The following is a 24,620-nucleotide window of genomic DNA, read 5'->3' as shown; positions in this document are numbered from 1 at the left end:
GGACTCGATCCTGGGACTCCAGGATCATGACCTGAGCCGAAGGCAGTCGCTTAACCAACTGAGCCACCCAGGCGCCCCAAACATAACTTTTTAAAAAATAATTAGACCAGTTGCTCTAATTATTCAGAGCTTAGGTTAACTTTTAAAGCCAATGTTCATTACAATATCATTTATAATGGTGAAAAGTGGAAACTACATTCACATTCAACATTAAATGAAAACCTCCAATAACCAGTTTCTTCAAAATATCTTCTAAAATGTAGCCAGTTAAGGGATGCCTGGCTGGCTCAGTCCAAAGAGCATGTGACTCTTGATCTTGGGACCGTGAGTTCGAGCCCCACGTTGGGTGTAGAGGTTACTAAAAAAATTAAAGAAAACTTTCAAAAATAAAAATAAAATGTAGCCAGTAAAAATCAAGTTTAGAAAGTTTCTAAGGCCATGGTAAAAAGCTCATTAAGTTAAACAACAACAAAAAAACTAAAACAAAACAAAACAAAGATATAAGCTTATGTGGGTATTACATCTCATTTACACCAAAGATGCATTTTAAATAAATAAATAAAACACTGGAAGAACATACACGTACAGAGATAACTTCTGAATAAGAAGATTATAGATTTTGTTGTTTTGGGATTCATATAGTATATCTCTTGCAGCTTCTCAGTAACAAGCATATCATGTGTTAAGAGGGGCTATTAGAAATCCATATCCAGTTCAGGTTTAAATAGAACAAAACAGGGGCACCTGGGTGGCTCAGTTGGTTAAGCGACTGCCTTCGGCTCAGGTCATGATCCTGGAGTCCCGGGATCGAGTCCCACATTGGGCTCCCTGCTCGGCGGGGAGTCTGCTTCTCCCTCTGACCCTCCTCCCTCTCATGCTGTCTCTCATTCTCTCTGTCTCAAATAAATAAATAAAATCTTTAAAAATAAATAAATAAATAAATAAATAGAACAAAACAATTCATGAAAGTAGTTCTATTAGCATATTCTGACAGCTGTAACAAGTAGGTTTACTTTTTCTAACTTCTAGAATTCTGTAAGACAAAAGACTAGTCAATACTGTTATAACAAAGTCCAAGGTCAAGGGAAAACTGGGTTTGAATCCCAACAGCACCAGTGCCTTTACCTTGGGCAACTTACCTAACTAGCCAGAGCCTGTTTCCTCCAGTGTAAATTAGGGATAACAATGTCTGATTTAGAGGACTGATGTGACAGATAAACATAAAGTGTGCAAAGGAACTCAAGGGACTGGCAAATATAGCCATAAATAGTAAATGCCATTACTGATATTCAAGCAGATAACTGTATTTTAAGTTCAGACTCAAATAATTTTCAGACCCTTTTCAAAATGGCTTTCAAAGTGCCCAAACTGCTCTTACACAAATGCAAGATCTACTCATATGTGCCCAACTATAGAAACAATCATTCATATGGTCAGTACTTATTATGTGGGCAAAAGCATGAATATACACATAAATACAAACCAAAAGAATACCTCTACTTATAAGCCTGTAGCAGTTAATTGTCTAAGAAGTTTAACAATCTTTTTCTTTAAAGATTTTTATTTATTTATTTGAATCTTTTTTTTTAAGATTTTATTTATTTGACACAAAGAGAGAGCGCACAAGCAGGGCGAGCGGCAGGCAGAGGGAGAAGCAGCCTCTCCGCCAAGCAAGGAGCCCGACACGGGGCTCGATTCCAGGACCCCGGGAACATGACCCGAGCCGAAGGCAGACGCTCAACCAACCGAGCCACCCAGGCACCCCATTATTTATTTATTTGAGAGAGCGAGTGAGAGCGAGCAGCAGGGAGGGACAGGGAGAGGGAGAAGCTGACTCCCCACTGAGTAGAGAGCCCAACAGGAGGCTCCATCCCAGGACTCCAGCATCCTGACCTGAGCCGAAGGCAGATGCTTAACTGAGCCACCCAGGTGCCCCAGAAGTTTTACAATTTTAAAAAATCCTAATATAAGCCAAAATATAACAGAGAACAGTTGGGAGTGCTAAACTTTTTGCAAAATCTTTACACTCCATATACTAATATATCACTATTTATCATTACCAACTTAGACAATTTAGTGTCTTGTATTGAGGTTTTGTTATGTCCTATTAAGTTATATGGAAAACGATCACAAATAATTCCTTTTAGCAATGTATCATCTTTTACAAGCATAGATTAATGTTGTGATTTTTCATTTATTTATTCCATCAACAAGCCTACTGATTATCTAATTGGTCCTCCTTGACCTCATTGCCCTCCCAATCAAACAGGCCAGATAGCCACAGACAATTAAATACAGAAGATGAAGTGATGGAAGCAGACATATGGCTATTTACAGAAGCCTGAGGTGGGCAAGGACAGAGCTCTGGTAAAGGTCATGTGCGACCTGAGTCTCCACAGATAAACAGCCAGGCTTAAAGACTAGGAAGAGACTAAAAACAGCCAGTATTTCTAGAGGTTAAGTTCCCCCACCTCAAAAAAACCAACATACCAATCAAATTTAACTTTTTTCTGGAAAAGGGTCTTGCAGTGAGAAATCTATTCAGTTTATGATGATCCAATAATAGCCCAAGTAGTAAATCACCCAAATCAATGGAGAAAATGTAGAAGAATTCAAATGACTATACAAACAGATAAAAAGTGACAGATAAAGGGGCGCCTGAGTGGCTCAGTCATTAAGCGTCTGCCTTCAGCTCGGCTCGGGTCATGATCTCAGGGTCCTGGGATTGAGCCCCGCATCAGGCTCCCTGCTCCACGGGAAGTCTGCTTCTCCCTCCCCCACTCCCCCTGCTTGTGTTCCCTCTCTCGCTGTGTCTCTCTCTGTCAAATAAATAAAATCTGCTAGGCTCTCAATACAACAAAGCAAGAAGAACTAGGAGTGTTTACAGAAGTCATCTCCTGCAACTTTGCCTGTGCAACTTCAGGCAAAAAGACCAACCAAACAATGGACTTCATTAAGGACCGGATTGGAAATGGGATAGCATACACTACCTTGCCCTTAACAAAAACATGGCCTTTCAAACCAAGTACTGTGTACAGTTCTAAACTCTAGTTCAGAGGCAGTCGGGTACAGTGATTAACAGATATGTTCAAATCCAACTTTCTGCCACTTACCATGTCACAGTTCCTTCACTTGTAAAATGAGAGGAGGAATACCTAAGTTTTTCCACAATTAAATGAAAAACATGTAATATTTTTAGCATAGTACATAACACGTAAGACTGTTCCCCAAAACAGTAGTTATCATTACTACTATAAAGCAAGAAGTAATCTCCCAGAGAAAAGCCATTACAATATCAAGAGACATTCTTAAACTTTGATATGCATTAAAATCACCTCAAGGGCTTGTTGAAAATGCAGATTCCTAGGACCCATTCCTCCCAGGGATTAATTCTACAAGTCTAAAGTAGAATGTGGGGGGAGAAAAAATTAAACATAAAAATAAAACATAAAATAGAATGTGGCCATTCTCTTGCCCAAACATCAAGAATTACTGAAGTAAGAGAATCAAGGCACTGCCCTATTTAAAAAAAAAAAAAAAAGGCTAAAAACCAGGATTCTTCCATACAAAGAACTGATCTAAAACAGTATGTTCAGCACCTGTTCAACAAGTTCATTCATTCAACTAACATTGAGTTCCTACTATGCAGTGAAAAGAACAGACAAGGTCCCCATTTTCTGAGTTTAATTTCTAGTGTAGGAAACAAGAATATAAAAAATAAGGAAATTCCAGATAGCACAAAATGTTATGAAGAAAATAAAGGAATGGAGAGATAATTAGGGAGCAATCTCCTCAAAGATACAACATCTGAACTGAGACCTGAATGACATGATGGAATCAGCCACAGCAAGATCTGAGAGAATATTGAAGCCACAAGGTACGGCAATCGTAAATGCCCTAAAGCAGGAACAAGCCTGACAAGTTCCAGGGACAGTGCCAGCAGAGCTGGAAAACAGGAAGAAACTGACGTGGCCAGGCTCCGGGGTACTAATCTAGGCAGAGGGATATATGGTGAGTTAAGGGAAGGAGGCAGGGCCAAAACATGTAGTTTGGATTTTATTCTGAACATGATGGAAGGCTTTCCAAAAAAAGGATAACATAATCTGATTTACACTTTAAAGGATCTTTTACCATGTTGTGATTTGGTAAGGGGAATGCACCATAAAAAGCCAAAGAGAAGGCCAGGAGACCAGGACGTTACTACAGTAGGCCAGGTAAGAGATAGTGAAGAGTTGGCAAAGGTAGAATCAGTAGCAATGGGAAGTAGTGGCCAAATTTAGAATACACATTTAAACACTATAATTAAAGGCAAATCAGAAAAAGTACTAAGTCACAAAATAAGTAGTAATCATCTGGAACTAATTACCCAAGAGATAGGGAATAAAAATTGAGATTTAAAGGTTTTACATACATTTATGACTAAGGGATGTGAACGGGTTATTAGCATATTTAGGATACTTCCTAATAAGTATTTATCCTCTGAAGCTGAGGTGAAGGGGACATTTCCTTCTCTTTTGGCACCACCAAGAAGGCAATGGGCTAAACGGGCATACATTCAATACTCTTAAGTGTGATTCATAAAGTAAAATCTTTGGGGACCTCACTGACAAGAGGCCTGGCCAGGTGGTCAGCATTTGGAGCACAGTGTAGCTATCGAATAGAACTAAAGCTCTACCTGAATCAAATCACTAAATTAGCAAAACCCTTTTAAACTTTCTATCATCAACTTAGGCTATTCTGTCCCTGCTCTCCCAAGAGTTAAACAAGAAAACCTTATAGTGACACACAATGCATATTAACTTCTTAATGTTATCATAGAAGTCTGGGAGGAAATCTTTTAAAACCATGATTTTAGAGACTCCTGGGTGGCTCAGTCGGTTAAGCATCTGCCTTCGGCTCTGATCATGATCCCAGGGATCAGTCCTGCATCAGGCTCCTTGCTCCGTGGGGAGCCTGCTTCTCCTTCTGCCTCTGCCTCTCCCCTCTGCTCGTTCTCTCTCTCTCAAATAAATGAATAAAATCTTAAAAAAAAATAAAACCACAATTTTAATTATTATGGTTTGGCAAACATACAGTGAATATACCCTAATTTAAGGTCCAAAAGTCACTCTCCACGAAAATATAAATTTTGTTACTCCAAAGTACTACCACGTAGAAGAGCAGATAACAGAAAAAGCATATGCAGTATGATACCATTTTTGTGTAAAATGTATAACTGCAAAAAAGAAGTCTGGAAGGATATAAATCACTACCAACATTTTGATCATTTCTGGATGGCAGGATTATCAATGATTTATTTTCTTCCTTTTTCCTTATTAATTGTAATAATTCTCCAATTATAAATTATTTGATATAAGCCAGAATATTCAGTTCAGGTTACATAAAAGGTAAAAAAAAAAAATTCAAGGAAACATAATTTCATTTATCTAAATCAGCAGGATTCCAACTGTGGTATTAAGAAAAAAAGATCTCAATTGCACATACAGGAGAAAGAAATTTGTTAAGAAGAGGTCCATGATCTACCACACAAGGAAACACCCTTCAAGGAAGTGGTCTAAATGCCTAAGTACTCTTCCTGAATTTCATAAGGGGCAATCAATTAGCACATACTTTTGTTGTTCTTTCTTGCCATTTACCAAAGAAACACCTCAATCAGTTCTCTGGGGACAAAAAAAAGGGGGGATTTTTTTAAACACCAAGTTAGGGCAAAAAGGAGGTTTGGTCCTCTGGTTTCCTTTGTGCTGTCCAGGGGCGCGGAGGGTAGCAGGGCTTGAAGCTACCCTAGAGGAATCTGCATGGCCGATCACCTGAAGTGGAAGGGAACGCAAGCTTTCTGCAACCTCCACTGAACTGGGCCGTGAGACCGCCTCCTAAGGGTCTCAAGGCTAAAACACCATCCAAGTTATTGTGTATGTAGAGCTGCCAACGATTTCTGACAATAACACACAAAAACTGGAAGGTCTCTTCAACAAACACAGGTATTACTTGATTGAGGCTCATCCGACTCTCGATGCAAAACCAAGATACCTTCTCTTATTAAGGCCGTTATCTTCGATTCTGCAAACTAGGAAAACTCAAAACATCCTATTGACTTTCTACAGCTAACAAATACCATCTTGGCTAAAATCCGAACACACACAGAAGCAGCCACTTTGGAAAACTTTGGCTTTAAACAGCAACATTGGACTTCCAAGTGCTCCGGTAACCAGTTTATCGCACATTATGTCTTTATAAAGGGTGCTACCTCTTTACTGTCAGCTCTGGTTCCACTTACTGAACAAACAGAAAAAGAGAATACTTTCAATTCACACCACAATAAGGACTAAAAAAGATCCCGCTTTCTGGATGGCAGCTTTCCTGTCTCATCAATCACAACAAAGGACGCATCCTAATGACTTCATCAAACCTAGAGAAACGGAGGTAAATGATACAGTGTGGATTTCAGGGTTTGTGGGGTTTTCCTTCCCGCTACGACTCTCTTCTTTTTACTCCATTATACGCCTCCACCCGAGCTGACTGCCTTGCCCTAAAAATAAAACCACCCGTGGCTACCGTCCACTTTCCTGCTAAGCCCCGACCCTGATTTCCTGCAGAGAAAGCCAAATTGCAGGCTCTCTGCCTCGCTCTTCGCCGGGGGACGCGGGCTCGGCAGCAGCCGGCTTTTCCCGGTGCAGAGTCACCAGCCCAGCCGGAGAACCACCGAGCCCGAGAAGCCAGCCCCGCTCTGCTGCAGCCGCCGCAGTCCCCCAGAGCCTGAGCCCCCAGGAAAAACAGGGTGAGGGGAGGGTGGGCCGGCAAACGGCGGTGGTAGAGGGGAAGACACTCACCCGCCCAGACAACAACCGACGGGGCGGGGAGGATGGGGGCCGGGACCAAGGCTCGGCAGAAAGACCGCCTGAAGCTTCCGGGACGCCGCGGCCGCTGCTGCTCCTGGCCGCTGACTTCCTCCCCTCCTCTGTTTTGATTCGATTGACCACGTCACTCAAAGCCACGAGACCCGGATCTGCCGGCTCCCGCGGGCGGCCGCGCAACAGATTGCAGCTGCTCGAGACCCCAGCCGCCCGCCGGCAGAGCATGCGCGCGCTCTGCGCCTGCCCAGTGCGTCGGGGGAGGCGGGGCGGGCGCGAGCGATCACGCTATTCGTGGGGGCGCAGAGCGCGGGGGTTGCAGTTCCGGTTGGGAGGGGTGGGGCCGAGCGCTGTGAAGTGAAGAGGGCGAGGCACGGCGTTTGTTGAATTGCTCCGTGTAACCTCTGTTTCGTATCTCGTGAACAATGTCCTTTGCTGTGCGTCTCCTTTTGCTTGATTTGGTGGCTTCCTCTGACCCGAGTCCTTAGAATAGCGAGGGGAGAAGTAGAGGTGGGCGCAAGTTCGTGTCTGCTGAGAAAGTACCTTTGTAGAGTTGTGGGGTTTTTGTTTTTGTGTGTTTTGTTTGTTTTGGGGTTGGGGTTTTTTTTTGCTCACTTAGGCCCGGGTGAAAATTGGAGATGAGAATTTAGTCCGATGCACAAAAGTATGTCAAATGTAGCAGTTATTGAACCACTTTATCCTCCCTAACGTTTTTGCACCCGGAAAGCTGTCTAAAATTAAGCTCAAGAGAAATAGTAAAGGGAATAGGTCACCAACCATGGCTTGCTGGTCCGGAGATAAGAATGGGCGGGGGGAAGCTTTGTTGGGCGGCATCCCTAAGCCTTTGTTGCTGGAATAAGGATACTATTTGGGAAGTAAGAACCTCACATCTTTTGGACCTTTGGTGCTTCCTACGCTCCCATTCTGGCATTCTTAGTTTCCCAGCTAAACCTTTGGGGCCCTGGAAATTTCCCAATTTGGCAAAACTTAGGGCTACTCTTTTTTTTTTTTTTTTTTTCCCCCTTGAGAGAGAGACTATAGAGGGAGAGGGAGAAGCAGGCTCCCTGCTGATGCGGGAATCGATTCCAGGACCCTGAGATCATGACCTGAGCCCAAGGCAGACGCTTCACGACTGAGCCACCCAGGTGCCCCAGGGCTACTCTGTTTTAGGTCCATGAATTAACAAACTTTAATTAGAACAGGGCCAGTGGCAAAATAAAAGTGTAAGTTCCAAACAAAGATTTCACAAAGGCATATCCTCTGCCTGTCCTGCAGAAGAGGTGAAAGTTAGCTGTTAAAAACAGTCTTCCTTACTCCGACTTGGATGGATGACCTTTTCACCTCTCTGAATTTCTGCCCAGCCACTTAGTAAATCCTCTCCCCTGAGTCACCTTCAGCAAATTAGTAATATAATCTACAAGATCTTTTTAATATACATGGAATATTGCACAAAGATAAAGATTTCTAGAAAATTAAAGGTTTCTGGTAAAACTCAGTGTTTCCTTGTTAATTAACAGATTATAAGTAAATAGAAGTCAAACTTCTTGGCTGTTCATCTGCCATCTTGAACTCTACTCAAATTTAGAGAACTTGAGGTGGAATCTAATGCCCTAATGAAGTTCATGTGCTGACACTATAGCAGAGGGTTTTTAATTTGTGGAACAGAAAGTCTTACATGCTTGGGTGCACTCACGTGCACAGATGTGTTTGAGAACACTTTAAAACAACAGTATGTCACAAAACTAGAATTGTACGGGTTGTGGCAAAATTATCAATACTTGTTTTATAAAGTATATTACAGGAAAATTAAGATGTTAGGATCCTTGGCAGGCAGCTGCCAAGGTAACCTCCAATGATTCTCACCTCTGGAAATGTAGTCCCCTCCAGCCTTTTGAATCAAGTCTAGTCCCATCCATAGAATACAGCTGAAGGTGTGTGACTTCTGAGACTAGGTCATAAAAGCACTGGTTGCAGCTTTCCACCTCATTCTTTTGGATTGCTTGCATTGGGTAAGCTAATGTACACACCACTCCACTCGAGCAGCTCTATAAGGGGACCATGTGGAGAGGAACAAGAGCCTCCACTAACGGCCGCACCACCTTGCCAGCCATGTGAGTGAACTACTTTGGGCTGATCTTGTAACCCCAGCCAAGCATTGGTTGACTGCATTCCTGCCCAGCATCTATTTGCAATCTCATGAGAGAGAGAAAGGGCCAGCTTTACCCACAGAGAGTGATATGGGATTTTACATGGTTTATGCCCAATCGTAAAGTTCAACCTTTCTAACCTTTAAACAATAGAAAAACAAAAAGTGTGTGTGTGATTCTATACTTAAAGCAATTTGAAGAATAACAGAATTCCTACCACAGTACGTGGAACATAGTAGATACTGAATAAATACTTTTTAAATTATTTTTTATTTATTTGGGGGAGGGCAGCAAAAGCAAGGTTTATTGAGTGATAGTAAATCAAAGTTTATTGAGAGTGCGAAGCTCCCAAAGAGGGAGGGGACCCAAGAGGGTTGCCCAATAGATACTTTTTAAAAGATTTATCCGTTTTAGAGAGAGAGAGTGGGTACAACTGCACGAGTCAGGAGGGGCAGAGGGAGGAAATCTTCAAGCAGACTCCCCGCTGAGTTCAGTGCCCAAAGCAGGGCTCAATCCCATGACCCATGAGATCATGACCTGAGCAGAAACCAAGAGTCGGATGGATGCTCAACCAGTTGAGCCACCCAGACGCCCCTGAATAAATATTTGTTGAATGGACACACAAAATTAAAGACACACCATTTAGAAAATACTGGGAATAAATATTGATAAAGAAGTAACACCATAATATATGAAGGACTCATACACATCAATAAGGAAGATATTAATGCCTCTAATACTTGTGTAGGTATAGAGTATGAACTGAAGGTTTACACACAAAAAGGAGAAACAAATAACTAATATTTGAAAATCTTCAATATTGGGCACATGCGTGGCTCAGTTGGTTAAGCATCTGCCTTTGGCTCAGGTCATAACCCCGGGGTCCTGGGATCAAGCCACGCATCAGGTTCTTTGTGAGGTGGGGAGCCTTCTTCTCCCTCTGCCTGCCGCTCCCCCTGCTTGTGCTCTCTCTCTTTCTCTGTCAAATAAATAAATAAAATCTTAAAAAAATAAAAGTCTTCAATCTCATCAAAATGCAAATTAAGGGGTGCCTGGGTGGCTCAGTCAGTTAAGCATCCAACTCTTAATCTCAGTTCGGGTCTTGATCTCAGGGTCATGAGTTCAAGCCCCGTATTGGGCTCCATGCTGGGTGTGGACCCTACTTTAAATAAATAAATACAGAAATAAATGCAAATTAAACTAAAATTTCCTTTTAAAACTATTACTTTATGGAGATTTTAAAGACTTTTTATTTTTAAGTAATCTCTACACCCAACATGGGGCTCAAACTCACAACCCTGAGATCAAGAGTCTCATGCTCCACTGACCAAGCCAGCCAGGCACTCCTGGAGATATTTTTAAATAGGAGTATTTAATATTGGTACTGTTAGCTCTACTGGTAGAATTTTTAAGTTGGCAGTCAGCTTTTTGGAAATCAATTTGGCAATATATATGAAGTTCTATAAAAATCACATCCATTAGCTCAATTTCACTATTAGGAACTTAAATAATTTAAAAGTTAATAACATTATAAAGATATTAATTGCATTTATATGATGGAATAAAAATATGGAAATAACCTCTGTGAATAATGGTAATGGAATAGATAACTTTGTTGCATTGTATGTTAGGATCTAAGAAACTTGAGTATAGAAGTAATTTAAAATAGATTTTAAGAAAGTTAATCACATTTTATATGATGGAGAAAATATCTAGAAATCATCTAAACATGTAATGGTAATGGAATGGATGAATATGTTAAATTATGTGTTAGGGACTAACAAACTTGAAAGTTTCTCCCCTTTCTGAACCAACCCTACTTTGATTCTTGATCTAGAAGAAGAAAGTGTTCGTAAGTAATATATGCTTTATATGTTCATAAAAGCATTCTGGAATATATTCCTAAAACTACTGACATTGGTTACTGGGGGAAGGGGGTGCAGGTGGAGAGAAGTAAGTGGTGAGAGACTTCTTTATGACTTTTTACCCTTTTGTATGGTTTGAATTTTTACATATCCAATACATAAGTTTTGCAATGAAAACAACATTTTTTTTTTTTTTACCTTTTTTTGTGGTTGTATTAGGCTGTCTGTCTGTATACAGGCTACATAACAGAATACCACAGACTGGATGGCTCAAACAACAGAAATTTATTTTCTCAAACTTCTGGTGGTACGAAATCCAAGATCAAGGTGCCCACAGGGTTGGTTTCTGGTGAGATCTCTCTTCCTGGCTTACAAATGGCCACCATCTGGCTGTGTCCTCACATGGCCTTTCTTCTGTGCACAGGCCTTCCTAATGTCTCTTTTTATAAGGATGCCAATGCTGTTGAATTAGGGCTTACCCTTATGAACTCATTTAACTTTAATTACTTCCTTATAGGCCCTATCTCCAAATATAGTCACATTGGGTGTTGGGGCTTCAATATATGAATCTGAGGAGACATAATTTAATCCATAGGAGTGGTTATATATATATAACATGAAATTTACCATTCTAACCATTTTTGAGAATACAGTTCTATGGCATTAAATATATTCGTGTTGTGTAAAAATCACCAACATCTATTTCAGAAACTTTTTCGTCTTTCCAAGTAAAACTCTGTGCCTGTTAAACACTAATTTCCCATTCCCCCTTCTCCCCAGTCCCTGGCAACCACTATTCTACTTTCTGTCTCTGTAAATTTGACTACTCTTGGAACTTCATATAAATAAATCACAGAAGGGTGCTTGGCTGGCTCAGTCAGAAGAACATGTGACTTTTGATCTTGGGGTCGTGAGTTCGATCCCCATGTCAGGTGTAGAGATTACTTAAATAAATAAGACTTAAAAAAATAAATGAATCATACAATATTTGTCCTCTTGTGACTGACTTATTTCACTTAGCACAATTTATTATTTTAAAAGATTTAGTTTTTTGAGAGAGAGAGGGAGGGGGAGGGAGAGAAGAAGAGAGAGTCTTAAGCAGACTCCACAGGACGTGGGGCTCAATCTCACAACTCTGAGATCATGACCTGAGCCAAAACCAAGAGTCAGATGCTTAAACTGATTGCACCACCCAGGCACCCCTCACTGAGCATAATTTAAAGTCATCCATGTAGCTTGTAGCAGAATATCCTTCCTTTTCAAGGCTGAATAATTTTCCATTGCATGTATACACCACGTTTTGTTTATTTGTTCATCTATTGATAAAAACTTGGGTTGCTTCCACCTTTTGGCCTATTGTAAAACTTCTATGAATATGGGAGTACAAATATCTATTCAAGTCAGTGCTTTTCATTCTTTTAAACATATACCCAGAAGTGAAATTGCTGGATCATATGGTTATTCTACATTTAATTTTTTGAGGACCCATCATACTGTTTTCCACAGTAGCTGCACTATTTTACATTCCTACCAGCAGTGCACGAGGGTTCCAGTTTCCCCACATCCTCACCAATACTTGTTACTTTCTTTTTTTTTTCATATTATTCATCCTAATGGGTGTGAGGTGGTATATCATTATAGCTTTGATTTGCATTGTCCTGATAATTAGTGATGAAAATCTTTACATGTGCTTACTGGCAATTTGTATGTATCTTCTTTAGAGAACTGTTCAAGTACTTTGCCCATTTTTTAATTGGGTGGCTCATTTTTTTGTTGTTGAGTTGTAGAAGTTCTCTATATGTTCTGGATATTAATCCCTTATTGGGTATATAATTTGCAAACATTTTCTTTCATTGCATGTGTTGCCTTTTTACTCTGTTGACAGTGTCCTTTGCACAAAAGTTTTAAATTTTGATAAAGTCCAGTTTATCTATTTTTTTCTTTTATTGCCTATGGTTTTGGTGTCATATCCAAGAAATCATTACCAAGTCCAATGAAGCTTTTCCTCTGTTTTCTTCTTTTTTTTTTTTTAAGATTTTATTTATTTGAGAGAGAGAGCATGCACACACAGAGGCAGAGGGAGAAGCAGACTCCCTGCTGAGCAGGGAGCCTGATGAGGGGCTCAATCCCAAGACCCTAAGACCATGACTGAAGCCAAAGGCAGACACTTAACCAACTGAGCCACCCGGGAGCCCCCATCTGTTTTCTTCTAAGAGTTTTATAGTTTTAGCTATTAAGTTTAAATCTTTGATCAATTTTCAGCTATTTTTTTTATATATATAGTGTAAGGTAAGGGTCTAACTTCATTCCTTTGCATTTGGTTATTCATTTTTCTGAGCACCGTTTGTTGAAAAGACTGTTCTTTCCCTACTTGATACTCTTGTCAAAAATCATCTGACCATATATGTGAGTGTTTACTTCTGGGTTCTCTATTCTATCATATTTGTGTGTGTGTGTGTGTGTGTGTGTCCATTTTTATGTCAGTACCACACTGTTTTGATTATGATTACTGTGGCTCTATAGTAAGTTTTGAAATCCAGAAATGTGAGACCTCCAACTTTTTTCTTCTTATTTTAAGATTGTTTTGACTATTCAGGGTCCTTTGAGAGTCCATATGAATTTTAGGAATGATTTTTCTATTTCTGCAAAAAATGTCATTGGGATTTTGATAGGGGGTGTGTTGATCTGTAGATCACTTTGGGTAGTATAGATGTCAAAATAATATAAAGTCTTCCAATCCATGAACACAGGATGGATGTCTTCATTTATTTGTATCTTTAATTTGTTTCAGCAATGTTTTCTAGTTTTCAGTGTAGTAGTTTTTCACTTCCTTGTTTAAGTTTATTCCTAAATATTTTATTCTTTTTGATGCTATTATAAATTGAATTATTTTCTTAATTTTTCTTTTGGATTATTCATTGTATATAGAAATGCAACTGATTTCTGAGTGTTGATTTTGTATCCTGCAACTTTGCTGAATTTGTTTATTAGTTCTTTTGTTTGTTCTTTGTTCTGAATTTGTTTATTAGTATATCATCTGCAAACAGAGATAATTTTACTTCCTTTCCAATGTGGATGTCTTTATTTATTTTTCTTGCCTAATGGCTCTAGCTAGGACTTCCAGTACAATGTTGAATACAAGTCATCAGTGAATGAATTATGACTACCATACAACATATGGAAAAATGCTTATGGACCTACTGTTAAGGGGAAAAATGACACAACATGCACACTATAATTATATCTGGGTAAAGAATATTACACAGATGAATAAACACTAAAAAAAGGAATATTAAAAGTGTTAGGAAGTGAGATAATTCCTGATTTTACCATGTTTGAAAAAAAATTTTTTTAAAGATTTTATTTATTTATTTGATAGAAAGAGAGAGAACACAAGCAGGGGAGTGAGAGAGGGAGAAGCGGGGCTCGATCCCGGGACCCAGGGATTATGACCTGAGCCGAAAGCAGACACCTAACGACTGAGCCACCCAGGCACCCCTGAAAAATTTTTTTAAAGATTTTATTTATTTTTTTAGAGAGAGAGTGTGTGTGCACAAGTGAGGGGAGGGGCAGAGGGAGAGGGAGAGAGACAATCTCAAGCAGACTCCATGCTGAGTGCAGAGCCCAACACAGGCTCAATCCCGGGTCCCTGAGATTATAACCTGAGCTGAAATCAACAGTCAGATGCTCAACCAACTGAGCCACTCAGGCACTCTTCATGTTCAAAATTTTAAAAATATTTCAGCAGCTGAACTATAGTCTGAACTGAGCATATTAAGAATTACTGTGTTTTTTAATATTAATATTCTAAGGATATTGGGCTTTGTTCTTAAGACTAATCCATTCATTCCAAACAGTAGTTGAGATTGATGTTTTATCTCAGACCTGAAAGGTTTGCATCTATTAAAAACAGTTTACCAACTGTTAAAATGCCTGAGATAACTTGAAGTTCAGAGAGGTCTATGTTTTTATGTTTTATCTTTTTAATAAAGATCTCTACTCTTGGGTGTCTGGGTGGCTCAGTCGGTTAAGCAGCTGCCTTTGGCTCAGGTCATGATCCCGGGGTCCTGGGATTAAGTCCCGCATAGGCTCCCCGCTTGGTGGGGAGTCTGCTTCTCCCTCTCCCTCTGCCCCTCCCCCCTGCTCATGCTCTCTCTCTCTCTCTCTCTCCCTCTCTCTCAAAGATATAAATAAAATCTTTAAAAAAAAATCTCTACTCTTTATCATATTTACTTCCAAGTTTCATGAGTAGAAATTTGAATAAGAAAGACATTTCTTTGGGTTAGGAAAATAAAAGGTAAATTATTTGTCCGCTGACACCGGGGATAATGTTTAATAAGTGTGAGAAGCAGTGTGATAGCTTCAGTATGGTTGCAGTTTGCCTTTCCACATTTCTTCCTTTTAGAAGAGATTACTTATGGGCGCATGGCTGGCTCAGTGGGTAAAGCATGCAACTTCTTGATCTCAGAGTTGTGGGTTCAAGTCACACGTTGGTTGTAGAGATCACTTAAAAATAAAATCTTAAAAAAAATAGAAGCTATTATTTCATTCTCTGGAACACGTTAAACACACACACACAAATAAAACTAGGGTTTATTGAGTTCTAACAGTTATTAAGCTATGTCTGTTTTTATTCCCCCATCTCTAACTCCTCACCAAAGTATTTCAGTCTCTTTAAAGTTTAAAAGATATCATCTTCTTTGAAAAGTAGCAAGATGGTGGAGGAGTAGGAGACCTAGATTTCGTCTGGTCCCAGGAATTCAGCTGGTTAGGGATCAAACCATTCTAAACACCTACGAACTCAACAGGAGAATGAAGAAAAGAATAGCAACAACTCTCTGAACCGAAAAGCGACCACTTTCTGGAAGCCACTCACTACACTGTGACTATGGACAAGTTGTTTGAACTCCAAGGGCCTCAATTTCCTCATCTGCAAAATGGAGATGAAGATACTACATTTGTCCTAAGTACCAAATATGAAGCCATTTGTCCTAAGTACCAAATATGAAGCCAATCCGACATAAATTCCCTTACCTTGCAGACTGAGCAACAATCTCTCATTATGATATACTCCCATAAATCACACAGGATTGCATGGTAGGAACAGCATAGCTCTGCCTTTAATTCTGTTTCTGTGTGTTCGTGTGAGTGTGTGCTCCCATATGCAAAAAACGAAAAGAAAGAAAGAGAAATGGGGCTGCCGTCTACCTTGTAAAGTCCTTTTAACTAAAAGTGACTAGTGTTGGGTGCCTGGGTGGCTCAGTTGGTTAAGCAACTGCCTTCGGCTCAGGTCATGATCCTGGAGTCCCAGGATCGAGTCCCACATTGGGCTCCCTGCTCAGCGGGGAGTCTGCTTCTCCCTCTGACCCTCCCCCCTCTCATGCTCTATCTCATTCTCTCTCTCAAATAAATAAATAAAATCTTTAAAATAAATAAATAAATAAAAGTGACTAGTGTTAAAAAAAAAAAAAAAGATATCATCTTCGGAGTGCCTGGGTTGTTCAGTCAGTTAAGCAGCTACCTTCAGCCCAGGTCATGATCCCTGGGTCCTGTTTCTCCCTCTCCCGAACTTGTGCATGCACTCTCTCTCTCTCTCAAATAAATAAAATCTTTAAAAATTTTTAAAAATAAAAGATATCATCTTCTGCTATCAGAATATTCTTTCTCCTAATGTGATATGTAGAATTGTAAATCTTGAAGGGACCCCCAAAGCATTACAGGAGGATTTTAAGTACTCATTTCCTGGCTATTATATTACCTCTTTATCTGACTAAATCCACAGACTTCTAGCTTCAGCCACATTCCAAAATGCCACCTATTTAACTTTCCCTTGCTACTGGAAATCAACTTTAAATTGTTAAAAAGAATCTAAATGCTAAATTAATGGGAGATTAAAATAGATGAAAGGATGTTCTTTCCTGAACTAGGCTTTAATCTAGGATCAACTATGACTAGAAATCCTTTGGCTCTGGGAAGGAGGCTGCAGACCTTGAGGAGGAAAGACAATTAGAAACTAAACTGGGAAATCAGGAATGCTCTGGAATGTTCATAGATTCAATCCCATAGATAGGTTGGCAACAACCCACACATTTAATTAAATGGTACAATATTTATTAAAATGCTCTGTAAACAATAATGAACTAGACTATTAAAAAACCAACCAATTCTGAATGATTTGTAATATTAGTCTTATACACATATTAGCAAGTCTCTACCGCACTTACACTTCTAATTATACGAAACAGTTTGAAAGGAGTCCAGCTCAAATCATTGTATCAGGGATTGTTTCATTTTAAGGGAAAAGGGGTCCTGTTTTTGAGCCCACAGCTAAGAATACACGATACTAAAGACTACCCTCCCCTGGGAACCTGGCTGGTTCAGTCAGTGGATAGTGGGACTCTTGATCGCAAGGTCATGAGTTCAAACCCCACATTGGGTGTAGAGATTACTTTATAAAAAAAAAAAAGACCTACCCCCCCTAACCCATTCTGTGTTTGAAGAAGCATCAGCTTTTGGAGTCTATCCCTTCCTCATTGGGTCTAGTGAGAGGTACCAGTTAAGAAAACACAAACCCCCACTATTATCCCCTCCCTCCTGTAAGGGAAGACAGGAACAAGGAAAGTTGCATTTTAGAGGGAATACAGTGTTCTAAAGAGAGGACATTCTCTTTCCTTACATTGGGAAGGAGAGTAGAGAATGTCCCCCTTCCCTAAGACCAGGAAGGGAGTTACCAAAAGAATCATTCATAAAGTAGAGGTCCTTGAACCCTCTGAACCATTACCTGCCTCAGTAAGTTGAGAATCCATGATTGCCTCTGGTCTAAAAATTGCTGAGCCATTCTCCTGATGCTGCTAGGGAATAGAAAAAAGAGACATGAGAGGGGTGCCCGGCTGGCTCAGTCAGTAGGCTTAGTCAGTAGACACTTGATCTTAGGGTCATGAGTTCAAGCCCCACATAGGGCAGAGAGCTTACTTAAATACATAAATAAAATTTTTTTAAAGATTTTATTTATTTATCTGAGGATGAGAGAGAGAACACGAGAGGAGAGAGGGTCAGAAACAGAAGCAGACTCCCCGCTGAGCAGGGAGCCCAATGTGGGACTCGATCCTGGGACTCCAGGATCATGACCTGAGCCGAAGGCAGTCGCTTATCCAACTGAGCCACCCAGGCACCCCCATAAATAAAATTTTAAATATTTTTTAAAAAGACATGAGAAAGTGGGTAAAGCTGAGAGAGGGGGTGTCAGCTGAGTAGGGGGGCAGTCTGCATACCTACTGTTTGGAATGGCAAGTTTCCCAAGACTCAAGTTGTACTACATGGTATAGCAAGGCCCTAGAACTGCCCCATCACCACACAAGCACAAAAGCACGTGCAATGCATGCCCATACCAGCCATGTATTATCTCCAGCTCAAGCAGGCAAAAAAACTCCAACTCCGAATTCTGAGAGAAAAACCAATTCGCCCAGCTTAGTGCACTCCTGGTCCAACTGGCTAGGGACTGAAGAGCAATACTATGTGTGAGCAAACTCTTAGAGAAGGAGGCATTGGCAAGCTCATTTAAAGAAGGGGATGGAAAGTAAATGAGAGACATTACAGCACAGTTTATCTGCAACCGATATTTTGATGATAACAATTTGGGAAACTGGCCCATTGTAAGAGAAGATATATTCCTTTTCCTAACTAAATCTTCCATTTTGAGGTAATATCAAATAATAGACCTGTAATATCAAATAATGTTTATTTTTTTAAATGTCTATTTTTTTAAAAAATTTTTATTTATTTTTTGACAGAGAGACAACGAGAGAGGGAACACAAACAGGGGGAGTGGGAGAGGGAGAAGCAGGCTTCCCGCAGAGCAAGGAGCCTGATGTGGGGCTCGATCCCAGGACCCTGGGATCATGACCTGAGCTGAAGGCAGATGCTTAATGACTGAGCCACCCAGGTGCCCCTCAAATAATGTTTAATGTAAAATTTAATTGCCATTATTACATGACTGTAGTTGGCAAAAGTGGTTACATATTTTATCTCTCCAATAAATTATTTATGGAAGACACCCACCCCCCAAAAAAAACAAACCTCAAGAACAAAAAGAGAAAGTACTCATTTGGAGTAACTGTCATTTTAGTTAATTATTATGTGCCCGACTTCTAGGCAAAATGTTTTTCGGACCATAAGAAGGTTCACGGTATACAAGTAGTCATCATTATCAGCAACAATAACAAACACCTATAAAGCACTTATAGAAGGTCAAGTCTTTCTGCTGCTGCGGTCATGGTTAAGTTCAAATAAACTGAGTGCCTTCTAAAAGGAAATCATTGTATGGAGCGCTGGTGCTGGAACAACTGGGAATCCGTATTAAAAATCTTAAGTATAGGGGTAACTGGGTAGCTCGGTTGGTTGAGCGTACGACTGGATTTCGGCTTAGGATCCTGGGTCAAGCCCTAGGTCAGGATCCATGCTGGGTGTGGAGCTGCTTAGGACTCTTTCTTTACCTCTCCCTCTGCCCCTCCCCCATCCCCGTTCCCACACAAAAAAGACTACTACTCAGTAATAAACGGGCATGGATTGTTGATGTACACAACATGGATAAATCTCAAATGCATTATGCTGAGTGAAAGAACCCCATATCAAAGGATAGGTACGTAGTATTTCATCTGTGATATTCTGATAAAAGTAAAAATATAGGGAGGCGCCTGGGTGGCTCAGTTGGTTGAGTGTCTGACTTCAGCTCAGGACATGATCTCAGGGTCCTGGGGTCAGCTCTGTGTTGGCCGGCGATCAGCGGGGAGTCTGCCTCTCCCTCTCCCTCTGCCCCTCACCCACTCATGCTCACACGCTCTCTCTCTGTCTCTCAAATAAATAAAATCTTTAAAAAATGTAAAACTAGGGGCGCCTGCGTGGCTCAGTCGGTTAAGTGTGTGCCTTCGGCTCAGGTCATGATCGCAGGATCCTGGGTTCAAGCCCCATGTCGGGCTCCCTGCTCGGCGGGAAGCCTGCTTCTCCCTCTCCCATGCCCCCTGCGTGTGTTCCCTCTCTCGCTGTGTCTCTCTCTGCCAAATAAATAAATAAAATATTTTAAAAAAATAAATAAAGTAAAACTATAGGAACAAATATAATGCATACAGATCAGTGGTTGCCAAGATTAGGAGTCGAAAAGGGCCATAGGGGCAGCAGGAGGGAATTATTTCAGGTGTTGAATTGTTTTGTAGCCTGTCTGTGGTGGTGGTTACAAGAATCTACACATGCAAAAAAAGAATCTATACATGCATAAAATATCATAGATATGTACATTACACTGAAAACATGAATTTTTATGTATTTGCCAGAAAAAATAATTATCTGCATAAAGAGCTTCCTTGATGCTTTAAAAAACATTACCTTATATTAACATATGTATAATCATAAGTATTAACATATGTATACATCCATGAAGCTAGCACCACAACCACAACCAAGAAAGCTAATTTATCACACCCACGTGTTGCTTTTGTAATCCCTCCTTCCTCTTCATTCTAGACCCTCTTCCCCAAGCAATCACTTCCTAGATTATTTTGCATTTTATAGACTTTTATATAAATGTATTCACACAACATGTACTCCTTTTTTGTCTAACTTCTTTCACTCAGCATGCTTATTTTGAGATTTATCCCTGTTGTTTCATGTATCAATAGTTCATTCTTTTTTATCACTGTGTAACATTCCATTGTACGGTATACCATAATTTGTTTATCCATGAACTTCTCTGGGTTTTCAGTTTGGGCTATTAAAAATAAAGCTACTAGGGACATTTATGCTTTCATGTTTCTTATATAAATACCTAGGAGTGGAATGGTTGTGTCATATGGAAGGCACATATTTAACTTTCAAGAAACTGCCAAACTGCCAAAGTACCATTTTACATTCCCATCAGCAACGTGTAAGAGTTAATTCCTTCTTATCCTTACCAATAATTGGTATGGTCAGTCTTTTCAGTTTTAGGCATAGGTGTGGAGTGTTACCTAATTGTGGTATTAATTTGTATTTCCCTAATATCTAATAGTGTTAAGCATCTTTTCATGTATTTATTTGCTGTTATATACCCTCTTTGGTCAAGTAAGTCTAAAGATTTTAGTGAAGCAGCTTTCAAGAGGTATAAACATAAAATTTAAACCTCCAAGTATTTACTATTTCCTCTAAGAGCTCCTTTTAAATACTTGTTTAAATAATAGCTTTATTGGGGTGCCTGGGTGGCTCAGTCGTTAAGCATCTGCCTTTGGTTCAGGCCATGATGCCAGGGTCCTGGGATCGAGCCCTGAGTAGGGCTCCCTGCTCAGCGGGGAGCCTGCTTCTCCCACTCCCTCTGCCTGCCGCTCCTCCTGCTTGTGCGCTCTCTCTCTTAGTCTCTCTCTCTGTGTCAAATAAATAAATAAAATGTTTAAAAAAATAAATAATAGCTTTATTGAGATATGATTCATACACCATAAAATTCACCCCTTTAAAGTGTACAATTCATAGTTTTTAGTATATTCATGGATCCGTGCAACCACAAGTACTGTCTACTCTCAGAACATTTTCATCACTGCAACAAGAAACCACATAATCAGTAAGAATCACTTTCCATGCACCTCCTTCTTCCGACCGCTGGGAACCCCTACTATACTTTCTGTTTCTGTGGATTTGCCTATTCTGGCCCAGCAGTGGAATTGCTTGGGCATATGGTAACTCTAAGTTCAGCATTTTGAATAATTATCAAACTATCTTCCAAAGTGGTTATGCCATTTTACAATCATAATAACGATGTGTAAGAGTTCCATGCACTCCACATATATTCTACATTCTCACCAACTTGTTACTGCCTTTTGTTTTTTAGCCATCTTACTGGGTATGAAGTGGTATGTCACTGTGATTTTGATTTGCATTTCCCTAATGACTAATTACGTGGGGCATCTTTGCATGTACTCATTGGCCATTTGTATGTTTTCCTTGGAGAAATGTCTATTCATATCTTTCACCCATTTTTTAATCAAATTGTTTTTTTATTGTTGATTTTTAAGAGTCATTGTATATTTTGGATTCAACTCCCTTATCAGTTATATCTTGTAAGTATTTTTTTATTCAGTGGATTATCCTTTTACTTTCTTGATAGTGTCCTTTGAAGCAACACTTCTTTGTCCTTTGAAGTGAAAGGCTTCAAAGTTTTTAGTTTTGATAAAATTCAGTTTATGTATTTTTTTCTTTTGTCACTTGTGTTTTGGTATCATACCTAAGAAACTATTGCCTAATCTGAGGTCATAAAAATTTACCCCTATGTTTCCTTCTATGTGTTTTATTGCTTTAGCTCTTAGGACTATGACCCATTTTGAATTAATTTTTATATATTATGAGCTAGGGGTCCAACTTCATTCATTTGCATGTGGAGACCCAGTTGTCCCAGTACTACTTGTCGAAAAGACTATTTTCCCCCGTCTTTTTAATAGTTTTAATCTCTAATTGGGAAATATGTCTATGCAAAACTCATGCATTACTTAATTTCCAAGCGTAGTATCATCATACTTACTTAATGTCTACCAGAGTTATCCGTCATCTATGACCTGAATATGAATAGTCATGGTTTTAGTTTGCTTTGACATCCAAGAGATGTCCAGGAAGTAAGCTATATTTGCTTTTTAAAAAAATATATGTTTCAGGGCACCTGGGTGGCTCAGTCATTAAGCGTCTGCCTTCAGCTCAGGTCATGATCCCAGCCTGGTGTCGAGCACCACATCGGCCTCCCTGCTTGGCTGGAAGCCTGCTTCTCCCGCCCTCACTCCCCCTGCTTGTATTCCCTCTCTCGCTGTGTCTCCCTCTGTCAAATAAATAAATAAAATCTTAAAAAAAAATGTTTCTTAGTACAGTAATAGTTCATATTATTCCTTAGAGACAAGAAAACGTAACTCTTTACAATGTTATTTAGTACTACAGTTTCTTACATAAACCTATCATTTTTTATTTTTTTATTTTTTTTTAAGATTTTATTTATTTATTTGTCAGAGTGAGAGAGAGTGCACAAGCAGGAGGAGAGGCAGAGTGAGAGGGAGAAGCAGGCTCCCCGATGAGTGAGGAGCCTGATGCGGGGCTCGATACCAGGCCCCTGGGATCACGACCTGAGCCGAAGGCAGATGCCCAACCAACTGAACCACCCAGGTGTCCCAATATATCATTTTTTAATCTGCAAAGATATTGGTAGAACCTTTACTTATATCCAGTGATGACTTCATTAGAGCTAGAACGTGGGTTCTCCACCCAGCTTCAAAGTTTACTTTTTAAACAAAATTTACATAAGTTAACAGACAATATTTGCAGTGGTTTTGTAGTGTATTAACTTAGTTAAACAAGAACTGAGTCCCGGAAATTTTCTTCCTTACATAGGTACAGGTTAGCCTGGGCCACAAGAGACATTTTGGGTGAGGGTGAGATCTGGAAGGCAGAGGTGAAAAAGGAGCCATCTTAAAAAAAAAAAAAGTTTTATTTTGACATAATTCACTCTCCATCTAGCCATGTAACTCACCCATTATCATCTTCTTTGTACACTCGAAGGGTCAATGCAGCACACCACCTACTATTGCAGTTCACACACACTGTCAGTGATTTGTTGGCTCACTTTGGAGGTGTGCGGCAGCAGCGGGGTCCAAAGCAACTCTGTCTCCTGCTGGATCTCCTCCTTTAGCTTCTCCAACTCTGACTCCTGAGTCAGCTGCACATTTAGCTTCATAATGAAGGATACTAGCTTCTCTTGCAAGTTACCTGCATCGCTGACGTTAAAGGCTTAGAGGTGGTAAGGGACCAAAGCAGGTTCTAGCTTGTCTTCCTGGGTTCCAGTTTATCTTCGCTCTCCCCTACTTCACGTCCATTTTTCCCTCTGGACTGCCTGCCATGCTGGCGGCTTCAGGCCCAGCACCAGACAGAAGCAAAAGCCAGACATAAACTATTTAACCAGTTCCCACAATTGCCTAAGGTCAAATGTTACATCATTACACACTTAGCAATCTTTGCAAATCCTCCCTGTCAATAAGCCATCTAAGTGTATAATTAATGAAGAGTCAACTGGCTATACAACCTTCACCCCTAATTCCAAAATGCTTGTCTAGAGTGTTTTATCCAATTGTTTTTTTGTGAGCTCTGGTTTCTTACAATATTCAGCTCAAGATTATCACTTGGATTTTCCCCCAGGGTCTGCCTTAGTATATCAGATGAACACCAAGACAGGATGAAATGGCCTGGGGGTAAAAAATAAACTTTTAGGTCGAATGAATACAGGAGTACAATGTACAAGACGGGTTAAGCTTGCTTATCAGCCCCTTAGGGTGATAGAATTAATTTAAGGGATATGAAATGCCACTATAAAAGGGTAAAAATTAAAATGTAGTTAAAATTTAGAATGTATGATTTTAAAAATGTATGTCATTGAGGTATCTTTTTTACTTTAACATGTAATTAGTACAGATAAGGTTTTTAATAGAAATTTCTCACCCTACTGGGTAAAATTGAAAAGAGAATAATATATTAATTGACTCTTTGACCAGCACTAGTTGGAGATGTGAAATGAGAACTTTTAGAGTTACTAAGCCAGGCCTTCCCTGCTGCTATTGCAGAATTGGGTCCCTCATTTCAACCGATTGCTCAAGGATATCAGGCAACCAACCTGGTTCACTGATAGCAGTTCCAAAACACAGGGTCATGGAAAGCAGTGGCCCACCCAGGGTCCAGTAGATGGCAAAATTCTTGTGAAAGAAAAGAAGAAG

General features: G+C 39.9%; 1 protein-coding gene and 1 long non-coding RNA gene across 3 annotated transcripts in view; one reads left to right on the top strand and one right to left on the bottom strand.

Annotated features, from left to right (window-relative positions):
• The window catches only part of LIAS (lipoic acid synthetase), a 164,511-nt gene that overhangs the window by 138,782 nt on the left and 1,109 nt on the right, over positions 1-24,620 (top strand). Inside the window, exon 12 of one of the 2 annotated variants that reach the window (XR_014143055.1) lies at positions 14,893-14,908. The exons of the other annotated variant lie outside the window; for it this stretch is intronic. The gene's annotated coding sequence lies outside the window, so the exon portion shown is untranslated. Of the gene's footprint in view, positions 1-14,892; positions 14,909-24,620 lie in introns of those variants that run through there. 2 annotated transcript variants of the gene reach the window in all.
• LOC115940587 (uncharacterized) lies at positions 11,136-23,888 on the bottom strand. Its single transcript, XR_004075324.2, has 3 exons — positions 23,387-23,888; positions 17,642-17,711; positions 11,136-11,429 (listed from the first exon to the last, which is right to left on the bottom strand). It is a non-coding gene; the product is annotated as an uncharacterized LOC115940587 (long non-coding RNA).

Source organism: Leptonychotes weddellii, chromosome 2 (genome assembly GCF_054177405.1).
Source record: "Leptonychotes weddellii isolate Sample4059 chromosome 2, ASM5417740v2, whole genome shotgun sequence".
Lineage (NCBI taxonomy): Eukaryota > Metazoa > Chordata > Mammalia > Carnivora > Phocidae > Leptonychotes > Leptonychotes weddellii.
This window is presented reverse-complemented; position numbering and strand designations above follow the sequence as displayed.